The sequence below is a fragment of the Paramormyrops kingsleyae genome, chromosome 10, assembly GCF_048594095.1.
Source record: "Paramormyrops kingsleyae isolate MSU_618 chromosome 10, PKINGS_0.4, whole genome shotgun sequence".
NCBI lineage: Eukaryota > Metazoa > Chordata > Actinopteri > Osteoglossiformes > Mormyridae > Paramormyrops > Paramormyrops kingsleyae.
This window is the reverse complement of record NC_132806.1, coordinates 30208252-30221933: the sequence shown is the minus strand read 5'-3', so window position 1 is coordinate 30221933 and position 13682 is coordinate 30208252. Positions and strand designations below refer to the sequence as shown.

Below are 13682 nucleotides of genomic sequence, written 5' to 3'. Positions count from 1 at the left end.
TTTCTTTCTTTTTTTGGAGTTTGTTGGGCATTAGAGATTTCTTTTGGCTGATAGAGTTTCAATATCGAAATGTGCTTTCTAAAGATCTGTACAAAACACGCACAAAAATTTCATGTGCGTCTGAATCTTTTTTGACTGATATTTCAGTTATGTGTGATGGTCCATAAAACGATGAATTGATTAAGCTAACAGACAACGCCTTTGTATGCCTTGTGGGTCCTAGACTCAGTCGCTAGGGGGAACCTTCAAGTTATTAAAACATTACTCGATCATGAGTAATTGCTCTCAAACACTTTTGGGCAATTCCTTGTTATAATTGCCAAGAAATGTTTGTATTGTGAGTGACTAATTAAGAAATAGCTGCTTTAGCAATATGTGTCGCAGTTAAAATTAATTGAAACAAACGCTTCAAGTATGGGATATATTAGATGAAATGCATTGAAATATTTTCTCTCAGTATGTTACTGCGTATGTTTATATATATATATATATATATGGTACTTTGTGTTTATGTGCTTTTGTAATGAGATAATCGAGGCGCAAATTGTCTGAATGTCAGGTTATGTAGTTGCAATTGTTTTTCGTTTTCCTATTATTCTGCCTTAAATTATAAAGTAGATTAGCCAGTGAAGATTGTGTTCATATTCTAGCCAGTGAAGATGTATTCATATTCTGAGCTTTCTTAGGTCAAATGTTGTTGGAATGTCTGCATATCTTTGTACTGGGGAATTCTTGCTGTTTTTTATTTGGATGGAAGTGTCTGGACACATGCACTCAACGCGTGGCCAAGGTGTCAGCTGTCATGAAGTTTTGTTTGATTGTTACCCAACAGGGAGACAACTGAGCATGGTAATCTATGTTTGTGTTTGATCTGTATGAGCGTCAGTCCATCCATCAAGGAGATGGTGTCATTATACCTTTTTAAAAATGTGATATTTTCATTCCTTCAAACCACAGAGTATAGAAAAACAGGAACCTAGCAAAGTCGAATGCAGCATTCAGTAAAGATTGAATTATCTAATTATTTTGCATTCTCTAGGGCAAAGGAGTTTCCAAAGATTTTACTGATCTGCTGGTGGATGCAATTTTGAAAAAATTGTGTTATGGCCAGTCTACCAGTATTAGACACCAATTCAAAATTACATTTTGCCAGCCATTAAACCTTCTTAAGCACCTCACAGAAAGGCCAGTCATCTGAAGGAGTTGCAGCTTGGTTCACGTGGGTTTAAAAGAATATTCTAAAATATTGATATGACAGTGCTCTGGCTTTGTGTATTTATGTCTGGAATAGTAAAACATGAATTTCATTTCAGTTTTCTCTGTGCACTAACTTTGTCCTCCTCTTAGAAAATGGTGCAGGGAAAATGATCAGAAATTGGATCCAGTTTTTGCTATAGTGCAAAAGGTTACATAATCTGCGCTGAATATTTTACAAAATGCAGGCAGATTTTTTTGTTTTACTGGGGACCGTATTTAATTCTGCGGGATAGAAATGATTCCCTTTTCATTTCCCTGTTCTGTGTTCCTGCCGCAAAGCCTGAAAGCACTCAGCCTCAGGCGTTTACTGACGGATGGGTAAACTGGACCAGTGGGTGGGGATTCTGTCCAGTGCAGACTTTACTAATATCTCACCCATCATCCATATTTGGTATCTAACCATCTGCTATCAGAAATTAATGCCATTCTTTTGGAAATGCATCTCTAAAGGGGCTCGCGGGCATGAAAGTTTATGCGTATGGCAGAATGAGGTCGCTATCGGTAGCCTATGAAAGCTTGCATAGCATATGCATCGTAAGAATTAAGTCTGTTTCACTGAGGTCAACAATATTGGCTTCTTTGTGGAGGACTGTTAAAATTCTGTGGTCCTTCTCAGTGCTGCTGTTCAAAATCTCATTATGCAGAGTGTGTGTGTGTGTGTTTGGGGGGGGGGGGCGTAAGGTTTGGGGCTTAACTGAGGGTCTGCCGCCCCAGAGGTGTTCTGGAATTTCTTCTCCCCTTTCATGAGGTGTTGCTTTTGGACACACATGCGCACACACGCACGCACACACACACACACGCACGTGCCACACAGCCCCTGCCTGTGAACCATGGGGTCACACTCCGATTCTCTTTAAGGGATATCCTGCGGAGGACCAGAGGTTGGGGTCGTGCTGTGCCGCCCACTGGGTAGAAAGCGACACAGCCTGTCCTCTGGGTCTGACTGTGTCACTGGCTGCAAGTCAGTCTGCCTGTGACTGTCAGCTGTCCCCACTGTTAGTCCACCACTGCAACTTGGATGAGATTGCTGCAAATTCTTGGATAGGTTTTGGTGCATTTGGGGGTTTTTCTTTGTTTTACAATATTCTGTAACACAATATAAGATAACGGACAGCATGCAATTATCTATCTATCAATCAGTCTTCTGACTGCTCAGTGGTACAAAAGAATGTAAAGTTCGCCAAATGATTTTTGTGGTGTCTGACATCGATACTGTGTCTCTTTACCTGCATATACAGACATTTTTAGTGCGGTAATTAGCATCCAAGTTGAAAAGCGCAGATATGAGACAGAATAAGACAGTTTCTCCATGATGTACAGCACTGTGCAAAACACTTGGACAGTCAAAGGAAATGTTTAAAGCTGTTTATCTGGGTAGTAAGTGTATATTTGTTAAATTAAAAGTAGCACAATAAAAACTAACAGGAATTTCTTCTGATATCTAGTTGGATGGCTAGATGAACACTTAAGTTCCCAAACCTCTCCTCAGGGGCACCTCAGCCATTACAGGTATTTATTAAATGTCACCACCAGCTCACTTGATTAATTGAATCATTTGTACTGGATGGTTGCTAAAAATGAAATAAAAGTGATTTTAGGAGAAATTTTGGTTAAGCTAAGACGCTTTGACAGACATAATATCGTAGTTTCATGCCAACATTAAGATAATTTAAGCATCATTTTCTTTGACTGGCTAGGACCTTTGCACAGTACTGTGCATAATACAAATTGAGTGAATTTTGATTCAGTTAGTAAGTCTAGAGAGCCGACATCCACAGCAGATCATTTTTTTCAGGCAATATGTAACAGAATTTGGACTGTTTCATGCAATAGGTTTTATTTTGGTCATTTTGCTAAGAGGACTGACCTCCCCCCCCCCCCCAACTCCTTGAACTGGCTCTCCTGGGGCATCCAGCTGCTGGTTAAGTCAAAGGAATGCTATAAGGAGCACGGAATTCCCGTAATGGCGATTGGCGATATGCGAAAGCCAAGCCTGCTTTCTGGTGGTCTTATCAGTGCAGGTGTCAGCTGCTCTGACGGTCCTGGAGGGGTGAGCCGTGTACTGAAACGGGCGGCCAGACCCGTGTGCATGCCGTTGGAGTCTCCCCAGGAGGACAACCAAGCAGATGTCTCTGGAGAGAGCCTATATAAAACCCTGAATTATGAGTCTGCACCAACGTACAGTATATTTACCTATAAAAAGTGCTCGGGCAGCTGTGCCGTTAGACAGTGTTTCCCCGCTCTTCTGCAAACACAGTAGTGTCGACGTGGGCTTATTAACTCATCGAGATGATGGAATTTGTATAAACAGAAAATAAAGACCCCGGTGCAACTTTACAGCCATAACTGCCAAATTACAGCAAGAAACTCTCAGTGCTACGTGTGAGGAAATCCCAGCGTGGCGGCCATTTGAATTATGCAATGGTCTGTGATTTATGCAGCTGTATTTGCAGATGAAGGGTTGATTTGTACTTGGAAGGGTGAGAGCGTCCCATACTGGTCCCACCCAAAGTGCAAACTTCAAATCGTCGCCCTCCATCTGTACAATGTGAGTAAGGCTTGTTTAACAAGCACAAATGCCCCTCTGCCGTGGCCTTCTCATGCCCAGCGTCTCGGGCTTCCTCAAAACCAGGGGTCTCAAGCTCCAGTCCTGGGGGGCCGGAGCCCTGTGTAGCTTAGCTCTTTCCCTGTTCCACCACAAATTAATCAGCTGAAGAGCTGTGTGGTAATTAGCGCAAGGAGTTGAATCAGGTGTGTTAAATGAGGGTGAACCAAAAACTGTGTAGGGCTCCGGCCCCCCAGGACGGGAGTTTGAGACCCCTGCTCAAAACGGTTGCCAGAGGTGGATAGTGCAGGTCTAGAAAGTAAAAATCCAGACCAAGATTTCGTTGTTTGTTGCAACATGCATGTTTCTTGTTATGTCGCATGTTATGACAAATAGGATGATAGGGAATCACTGGTGGGAGACAAACACTCTGTGACAGAGAGGGGTGCTTGTCTAGCTGGGCTTCTTCACCAAAATTTGCTCCCCCGAATCGCCCTGTCAGTGTGGCGGACGACACCGTTTGAACACTGTTTTGACAACTTTGAAGTTGTGCTAGGTTATGCAGAGCATAAGATTAATGCTGTTCACTGCTTTCATTTGAGTCACTGGGCCACTCTAAAGGATAGGACAAAATATTCAAGACCCCTCCCCAGGCTGTAATAAAACTGCACTGATGCCTTGCACTCCCTCCTCCCCCAAGTATACTTTATTTGACAGATTCAGTGCATTTCTTATGCCTGACCAGGAAAGAAAAGTCAATATAATATAGCCCTTTGGGCAAACGGAATTTAAAACTTTGAAAGGTGAGATGCACAACTCCAGATCATTAGCTGCCAATTTAAGTTATCCGTCTTGTGTCAGTTCAGGAAACAATATATACAAACAAAAGTGCTTTTGACAAATGTGGGCTTTATGAAATAATAGATAAGGAATTTCTTAATCAGGTAATCACGAGTCATGGTATGTTGTGTACTGTAACATAACTGAGGTTGTCAAAATACTCAAAGCAGCATCTCAGAGCAAATTCTATGCATTTTTTCTCCTGGGTATAGCTATGCACTTATCCTGTTAACCCGTACGGCTCCAGTGACGTATAGGGGCTATATAACGGCAAATCGAAAGTCAACGTATCATCTCAGCTCTGTGACAGATGGTTCATACACTGAGATGAAATATCTTTCAAAAATTGGTCATGAAGCTATTAAATAAATGTGCTGGATTTTCAATGTGTGCTAATCGACCATAATGACAATCAATATTTGACTGCAAGAAGCATCACATCCTGCGATTCTACTTTAGGTCCTTGTGTGCTGTATTGCCGTCGTGTGAATCGTTCCAATGTTTAGCAGCGTTGGAGAGAAAGTGCAGCTCTCTCTCCTTCGGCCACCGTGAAACCCCGCATTCCTACTGGTAGCCACAAATGAGATCCAGATCGCCCACCTGAAATCATTCCTCCTCATTCTTCTACCAGGTCCTTAAATTATAAGTGATAGCGGCATGCATTACAAGTTATTACTTCTGAGGTGAGGGCTTGTGTTACACACAGAGGGCAAACCGTGCTTTCCGTCTGGGGGTCCCAGTGTGGAAAAATCCACCTCCTTCTGGCGGGGGGGGGGAGGGGCGCCTTTCTGTGCCACAGGGTCTGAAGGTCGCTCAAGTGCTTGCTTCAGATGGCAACTCCAGCCCTTCAATGGTCTCCCATCAAGGACAATGGCTTACAGCATCTTCATTTATAGTAGCGTTAAAGTCTCAAACCAAAAATCAAGTATGTCATGATTACAAGGCCATAGATTTGGGGTTGGGCGGTAGGGACAGGTGCTGAACAATATATGCACTTGTGTGATTGCCAAATACGCACTTGTATGATTGATATGATTTAACTGGATGTTGGTGACGTATCAGATTTTCAGCTGAAGTGCACTGAAGGTATTTTGGGGGGTTGTGAATGGTGGGGGATTTGCAAAGATGACAAGAAGGTAATATATTTAGCTCAATTCTCGAGAGAAAATGTGTGTTAAGTTACGAAAAATTTTAGTAGTGTGTTACCTCAAAGGTACTTGTTTCATAATTTAGTCTCAAAAATAGAGAAGGCGCTCCCCCTCTGCCTGTATGGGCCAGCCGCCTCTGTCAGCGCGTATGACATCAAGACAGATGAAGGTGCAGCTCTCCACGTTCTCAGGAAAAACAGTACTAATTTGTACCCTTGAGGGGCTGTAACAGGGGCTGTTGTTTGTACCTTGGAGGACAAAACTATACTTTTTTCTGACAGTGTAGGTGAGTTATGGGGGCTGCCCCCCTCCCAACCAGGGACTAAGCCTTGCTATTGGGATTTTAACACACAAAAATGGTCTGAGGGCAGAACAAAAAAAAAAGATTGGTTCAGAGAGATAACCAATCACATTGTAGAAGAGGTGGGTCCAAGCAACTAGAGGGGCCAACAAATCAGATGTCTTAGTCCCGCCTCTTCTAGTTGCTTGGACCCTCCTCCTCTATAATCTGATTGGTTATCTCTCTGAACCAATCATTTTTCTTTCTGCCCTCAGAATGCCCTGCCCTCTGAGCCTTTCCCTTTCTGTAACAAGGTCAGTGGCCTTATTTTACTGCTTCTCCTGAGCTTTGTGTCAGGAGTGTTTATGAGTATGCAGTGTGATGTGTCGCACTGCAGGGGGAGCTGGAAGTATCGGGTTTTTCCAGTCAGGAACTCTGCTACTCTTGAAGGGGGGGTCAAGATGAAGACAGATAGTGCAGGGCCTCGCCCCCCCCCCCCCCCCATCCCCCAAAACAGACACCCACGGCCCTAAGCACATTATCTCCCACCCACACTTTGCCCCCCTAGGCTGACAGTCTGAGAACCAGCCAGTGATGTGCATTAATTGTACTTTTTACTCACTGTCATAATGTAACATGCAATGGGTTTTAAAAAAATATTATAATACCTGTTACCTGCCAGTAGTATATTTTTCTGTAAAATACTGAAAGGGTTATTTTTTTGCTGGAAAGGTGTTTTATTTTACATGAAAATGGAGTTCCTGTGATGGAGCAGAGCGGCTTACGCACGGAGCGCATCCTCCCACCAGGACATCCAGGTTCCGTCTTTGTCGGTCGCCGCCGGGTCCATAAATTCAAGGTTATTTAGTGATTCAGCGAGGTTTGCCCCAGTCTTCACTGCGTGCATAAGAAGGTTGACCTCTCCCCCCCCCCCCCAGTTACCAGTGCCGGTCATTTGCACAGACTGGTGGGGAAACGACATCTAAATAAATGTGATGACACTAGAAAAGAGAACAGCAGAAATGAAAGGCTGAAATGTCCCATGGGCCCGCGGAACACGGACAGGAAGCGCGATGCAGGAACGCTTGGGGCCTGGGGCGTAGGAAGCCTGTGCAGATGGTTCCAGCAACATCCTCCATGTAGTGCGGAGGCAGGAAAGAGGAAGGGCACGACACGGCAGATGGACACGAGCTGAGCCCCCCCCCCGCTTTATGCGTTTTATGGATGTCTCCAGTGCCGGAACGGCAGAGACGGCAGGGGCTGCTGTGCCAAACGGGCGGGAAATGGGTGTTGGTGCGACTTTTTTGTGTTTCCCTGTCTGGGTTCCGCGCATGTGGCAAGCGACTGCCAGCCCCCCCGGCCGTGTCAACCGAAGCGTCAAACAGCCGGAGAAAGGGGGGTCTGTATGGGGTGCTGACTCCGCAGAACCAGGAGGAGGTCTGTCCTGTGGCCTGGCTGCCCTCTCGCTGACTGCGGAGCGCGACCTGTGCAGGGTGACATTTCTGGCAATAAGATAGATAGATAGATAGATAGATAGATAGATAGATAGATAGATAGATAGATAGATAGATAGATAGATAGATAAAGCCTCACATTAATGTCAGTGATGAAAAATGTGTGTGTATATATATATATCTCAAACTTGTATGCATATAGATGTATATGATGCACTGTACTAAAGTATTAAGCCACCAGGGGAAATGTTTCAAATTATTTAAATGTATATATCCATGTCAGAAAATAAAACACAGTTTAACAATAGAATATATGCAAATGAACAGTAACGTGATGAAAGTAACAAGAATTTCTTCTGTTCTCCAAAAAGTCACTGATATCCTGTTTGATGGCTAGATGAACCCCGCTTCAGTCCCCAAACCTCTGCTCAGGGGCACCTCAGCCATTCCATGTCATTGTTAAATTGCACGTCCGGCTCAATTAATTAATTAATTAACTTAATTATTTAAATAATGATGAGGTAGTGATTAGCCAAATACAGTGTGTTATGCTGTTGGTGGAGTTAATACATGGGTATGATGGATGGATGCTGCAAACTGGGGGATTTAGGAGAGATTTTATGATGGTTAAACTAAAGCACTTAGACAAAGTTATGTTTTACACCAACATATAGATGAATTTTCTTTGACAGATGTGCTGTGTATAAACCTTCCAATTCCCACTGAATTGTCCTCAGATAGTCAAAACTACAGAGTACAAAGGAAACGTAGCATTTTTCTTTCAGGATGAAATGCAGAAAAGATAAGCGTGAACAGGAAAACGGGAACCCTGCAGCCGAAGCTAAATATCCTTGTGAACGGAATTGTCAGCAGACATTTGTTTTGCAGTCAAAAGCGGCAAGAAACAATCCCAGTGATTTAAAAGAACATTTAACTACACGCTTCGGGTAAATAGCTGACATTATAAGACAGTGCTTGTGGAGTTTCCACAGCAGGCCTACATTATTGTCAGCAGGTGGGGAGTTAGGCCTTCAGTTTCAGGGGATCGTTAGTTTGATGCCAGTAGGAGGCCAGCATGTGAGAACATGCAGTGCTGTCCGTCATGATCTGACAGATCGAAGCTGCATGCTGCCCGGTTTCTCAGGAGGGCTGTTGGTCACAGGACGCCTTTTGCGTGGCAGAGCCCGTGGCCAGAGGCATTTAGGTAATGAGATTCGCTCTTGTGGACCATTAGGAAATGGATCATTTTTTTGTTTCATGTTGACTAACACATAAATAACATTCTGAGGAATAGCCAACATGGATTTAGGAGAGGTAGATCCTGTTGAAATAATCTGCTTGAGTACTTTGAGGAAGCTACAAGAGAAATTAATCACAAAAAGGCTTTCGATGTGTTCTACTTAGGTTTCCAGAAGGCGTTTGATGTTGTCCCCCACAAATCATGAGAAGAGTGATGTAGGCCCCACCTGAGCAACGCTTCCTGGATTTTGTCTTCCAAAACCCTGCGGTTCATGAGCTAGAGTCCCATCAGAAAACACCATGGGCCACTACAGCAATTCTGTGCTATTACTGCTCTGGTTTTTTACTTTTCACACTTTTATGGGCTGTGGTGCCGGGGAGGGTGAAGTTCAACTTTTCTCTGTGCTAACAGCAGAACATAATATGTTAATTCCAAGTAGGGACTAATATACTCACTCAGCATAACCCCATAATCCCACTGAAAGCAGGATTACGGACATAGAGGGAAAATGAAACGATGTGTGGCCCAGGAGTCATGTTTAACCCAAGCGATCTCTGTTCAAACAGCCTGGTTAAAATAATGATGCGTCTGTGAATCTTACCAGACTCCCATGTCAGGGGATACAGACTTCAGAGAGGCTTTCTTTGGCGGAAAAAGACTGGCTAGCAGTTATATTGCAGATATTCAACAGAAAATCGAGTTACTTCACAGAATATTGCCAGATAATTAGCTTGCAGCTGTTTAACGTTATATCATGCTGAACAAATGCTAATTTTTATTTCCCCCAAATAAATGTGACACTCTTCGATTTTGTAGAGCAAAATGGCTCTCTGGGGGGGGGGGAGGGGGGGGCTTAATTTTTGTAACGTACCGGAGGTAGCGAAGCACAGAGCACTGGCATTAGCACCCTGGCACTGCAGAGACAGTATTCCTGCTGTTTACATCTCTGACACTGATTTAGCTACAGACAGCAGTTTGATCTCTGACCATTCGTCCGGAGAATCATGTTGGTAAACAAACGTGGCACAGCGGTCAGTTCTGGAGGCCTGGGGAGAAGTTTGTTCTTGGCGTGAGGATCGTTTGGAAGGCAATAATGAATATTAATAGCATTATCCTCCAAGGTTTTAATTATCAATAGGTGGAGCTGCGTGATGTCGTCTTCTGTGTTGAATAAAAAGGTCCTGGTTTTGACCTGATAGTGGGGATTCAAGAATTTATTGCACTGGCGATGTGCAAGAGGAGATATAGGGGGTTGAGCAGAGAACTGCAAAATTCAAGGCATGTATAGCGCTGCCAATGAATGACCTCACGCAACGGAGACTTATCCAAAACCCGTGGCATGAAATCCATTTAAAGCCATGCGTGGTTTTTGCAGAGTGAGTTTGGTTTGCTCACATGGAAGGCAGGGACTTGCCAGGCTATAGGATATATGGCTGTAATTGTTTTTAAGCTCGCATTTGTGACACTGTCCATGCAGCTCTGAACAGCTGGACTTCCCATTAATTTATTACATACAGCACACTGTGGATGCCCTCAGTGCAGCCAGTGATTACCACTCTTAAAGGGAGTTCAATTCATATAAATATGTAAATGATATGATACATTTTGTGCTTTAAGTGCCTCCACATCATAAATAATGGAATGAACAGAAGATGTGTCAGAGGAGGAAAGTTCAGGTCCAGAAAGTAAAAATCCAGACTAAGATTTTAAGTACTTTGTGACTGTGACTCTTTATACTCAGCTGGTTGGTTGAAACAAAATGTCGGTCTGGATTTTTACTTTCTGGACTTGAACCTTCCATCTCTGGTCAAGTTCATGTGTCATGAAAGTGCAGCTTCACTGTAGCTTATTGAAAGACTCGCATCACATTTTTTACAGCAATATAAGAACACTGTGAATCAGTGGAGGTGAACTACAGCTTATCTGTGATATTGAATCAGAATTTTGGCATTTATATCACCCTGCCGCTCTGCCAGATGTCACCTGCTGGTTTATTCCACTTACAGACTCCTCAAAATGGAAGCCTGGATTCAGACATGTTGAGAATATACCACAGTATTTGATAAGTATTAGAGAGTATATACAAAAAGGGAGAGACATGTACTGACCAGGGACAAGAAAATGCCTTTTGATTAATTTTTTTTTAAATTGAAAACCGAATCTATATAACAGAATATGGTTAATTTGAAAAAGCAGCTGAAAAAGATGCTGAGAAATGTTTTTGTGTCTGTGTCTGCCCTGTTTTCAAGCATACTGTAGGATTTGGAAAAGAAACCATGCAAAATGGATATCGCTGGCTTGCATTCAGCATCTGACTCCTAAGACAAGCTTACAAACCAAGATTTTAAACAACTGCCTCGTTTCCTGTTTAGGAAATAGATCCCACAGATCGAGTGCCCTGGTCTGGGAAGACTAATTGACAGTGTTTCATATTATTAAAGTAACATTTAACCCTGTGGTTCAAAGTGCACGGTGATGGCGAAACTGGAAACTGGAAAAATAATGGTGGGTTTACTTTTGCCAGAAATCAGTGTTAGTTTCTTCTAGACAAGCAAAGCGGTTCTCCGAATTAAGTAGATGATAAAGACCAAATTTTGATTTCCACCCTGCTTTATATTGGAAAGAATGAACAAAGAACAAATTAGCAATACGATGTCCTAAGCAGTGTCCTTAACTTTAAATTTTAAAGCGACTTAGCGCAAGTGACGTTAGTTTTGTGTGTGTTTTTATAAACATCAAGCAAGTTTCATATGGGACTGGATTTTATAACTTGAATTCAGTAGAACTGTGATCGAGCACTTTTGTCATGATTGACCAATGACTTCATCCATCTTCAAAGATCCATATTGAACAACTTATATTATAACGTGTTACTTGCTCAGTGCCTCTCATTGAGCTCATCTGTGATTCAGCGATATTCTCTGTCCCATGGCGAGGAAAACAGAAGAAAGATTGTAATAAAGGGAGGAACTGAGATCACACAGCAGTGTGATGTCATGTAGCAATAAGCTCTGCTCTTCCAGCGTTTAGCAGAATGTCTGAGGATGTCACAGAGTGAGTGACGGCCAAAAGGATGATATAAGGAGGGAAATGAGGAATGGGGGGGAGGACAAAGCAAATAACAGCTCTGGGGGCTGTATGCCATTCAGTGTCTGTCTTTCTGTGGCTCAGACAAGTTGTCATTTTTGTGAATCAGACATTAAATCGTGACTTTGTTGATCAAAAAACTACAACAAAATATTTCCGTAAAGTGAAAATAATAAAATAAAATAAAAAAAACTTAAACTAAACGAAAACTATAAATATTGCCGCCAAAACTAAATTAAATAAAATATAAACAAACTTCAAATGCTTTCCGTTGTGGTTCTTTTAATACTATATAGCTAAAGTAATGAAATTTGTTTTTTTTTCCTCCTAGACAGAAATCATTTAAGAACATAAGAACATAAGAACTATACAAACGAGAGGAGGCCATTCGGCCCATCGAGCTCGCTTTGAGGAGATGTGCTGCAGTGTGTGTTCTTCAGATGACCATCATAAATACCTGGAACATTAACAGGCTACATAACGTGTGCCGTGTACCCATGGAGGATTCTCTAAAACACACATAAAATAGGTGTACGACTTTCATTGTACCCCTAGAAATAAAACGTTAACTGAAACTGAAATGTATAAAACCAAAATAGGAATATATCTTTAAAATAAATGCTAATAAAACCTGACTGAAAACGAAACTAGATTTCAAATGAAATTTGAAAATGCTATGAAAACGAAAGGTAAATTTAAAAATGATTCCTACAATAACACTAACGTGCATCAGCACAGCGGGGGCCTGCAGGCAGAGAAAAGGCCCTACAGATTATATGAGACGTACGGAAGCCAAAGGTTTGCTTTCATTTATTGGGTAAATGCAGGCAGTGCTCAGACTATTAGCTGTAGGTCAGAGTTATTTGGTCTACACATGGAGACAATTACAAAGCATTTTACCTTTGACCAAATTAACTGAACAGATATCCTCATTTTTTTGACAGTTAATTTAATCTGTCTTTTTAAATATAATGTAACAAAGCTTGTACATTAACATAGTACATCAAATTAGTTATGTAATTATATAGATTGCCACCGAATCATTTCCAAACAGAAGTCTTGTACATGTCTTGAACCATCAGACGACTGTATATCAGCAGAGTGTAGTTTGGATATTTTTTTTTTTGATTAATTGCCGTCATCTGCAGTGGACTTTAATAGCAGTGCAGCTCACTGTAGTTCAGTATTAGAAAAATCAGTAATTGTAGAGGGTGTTGAGGGGTCAGACAGTATTTAGGAATATAGAGATATATGGGACAAGGCCAACTATGATTAGTGCATTCCAGAATTCTGCCAACAAACATTAGAAATTAGCCATTGTTTGTAACATGATATACAAATACACTTCAGTATATGTGTATAATCACGTACGGATAAAAAATGTGGTTGATCTAGGGAGAATGAGTTAAAATGTAGTTTCTGGTCTGGGTTTCTTCTTGTATGTTAGTATTTTAAGTAGGGTTGACTTGTCTTATGAAAATTCAAGCACAATGAAGATAATACGAGCACATATGAGATGCTTAATTAATTCTAAAACGACATAGTAATGCAATACGTGTGTAAAGGGCTTGGAAGGTGGGGGCAGTGATGAAGGTCTCATTGATAGTTTACCCTACCAACACGCCTAGGAATTACCCCATTTACCAGAGCCTCACAGAGAATCTTTCTTCAGCTCCAAGGGAAAAAAAACCTCAATCCAGTGAATGATAGTGAGTAGACATCATTCCACCACGCCAGGGTGACGCATTCACCTCCGCTAGGAACACGGTGCCGGATCCTGGGTGGGGGGCTTGTGCATACAAGCCGTCACATGAAGCTGAGCAAAAGCTAT

General features: G+C 42.1%; 1 protein-coding gene across 5 annotated transcripts in view; it reads left to right on the top strand.

Moving 5' to 3' along the window:
- Positions 1-13682, top strand: part of flt4 (fms related receptor tyrosine kinase 4) — a 49746-nt gene that overhangs the window by 934 nt on the left and 35130 nt on the right. The gene's annotated exons all lie outside the window — the stretch shown is intronic.